General features: G+C 48.0%; 1 non-coding gene across 1 annotated transcript; it reads left to right on the top strand.

Annotated features, from left to right (window-relative positions):
* Positions 1–365: 365 nt before the first annotated feature.
* LOC115275621 lies at positions 366–559 on the top strand. Its single transcript, XR_003901679.1, has one exon. It is a non-coding gene; the product is annotated as a U2 spliceosomal RNA (small nuclear RNA).
* Positions 560–794: the final 235 nt, after the last annotated feature.

Raw genomic sequence — 794 nt, forward strand, 5'->3', positions numbered from 1 at the left:
GCGTCCAGACGTGCCTTGTAATCAGAAGAGGGAGCACTCAATGACTGTGCACTAGGCTCCTTTCCCTTGAGTCCTTGACACCTTACAAAGATGAGGCCCACGCTGATCCTGTCTCATAGACGAAGAGATGAGGCCGGATGACTCTTGTCCTTGGCTGAAGCTCTCACCAGCAGTAAATGAAGGAGTCCGCACCTGAACCCCACCACTCTGGCTCTAGAGTCTGCACCACTGGTGTTAGAGTTAGCAGGCCGTGCTCATTTCTGTAACAGGGAAAACAACCATTCAGACATCCATTTTCACAGTCACTGGCTAAGCGACTTACCTTCTGTCCAGCTTAAGCTTCCCCTTCTAGAATGGGAGAATGCATTGCTTCTCGGCCTTTTGGCTAAGATCAAGTGTAGTATTTGTTCTTATCAGTTTAATATCTGATATGTTCTCTATCCGAGGACAATATGTTAAGTGGAATTTTGGAGCTGGGAGCTGGACTAGGAGCTTGCTCCGTCCACTCCGCAAATCGCCCTGGTAATGCAGTAGAATGGGAGGATGCTACTGACCCTCAAGGGCGGGCTGTGACCACTGAATGACCAAGTACGTCTAAAGAGGGTCTTGGCAATCTACCACCAGAGGCAAATCTGGGCAGGTGCCTGTTTTTCTAAATAAAGTTTTATTGGAACACAGTTGTGCCTGTTCATTTGGAATTATCTATGGCTGCTTTCTCCTGACTTGGCGGTGGTGGCTGAGCCAGACTTGAATGGTTCTCAGAGACTAAAATGTGTGCTGTCTGACTTTTAAGT

This window comes from Suricata suricatta, chromosome 12 (genome assembly GCF_006229205.1).
Source record: "Suricata suricatta isolate VVHF042 chromosome 12, meerkat_22Aug2017_6uvM2_HiC, whole genome shotgun sequence".
Taxonomy (NCBI): domain Eukaryota; kingdom Metazoa; phylum Chordata; class Mammalia; order Carnivora; family Herpestidae; genus Suricata; species Suricata suricatta.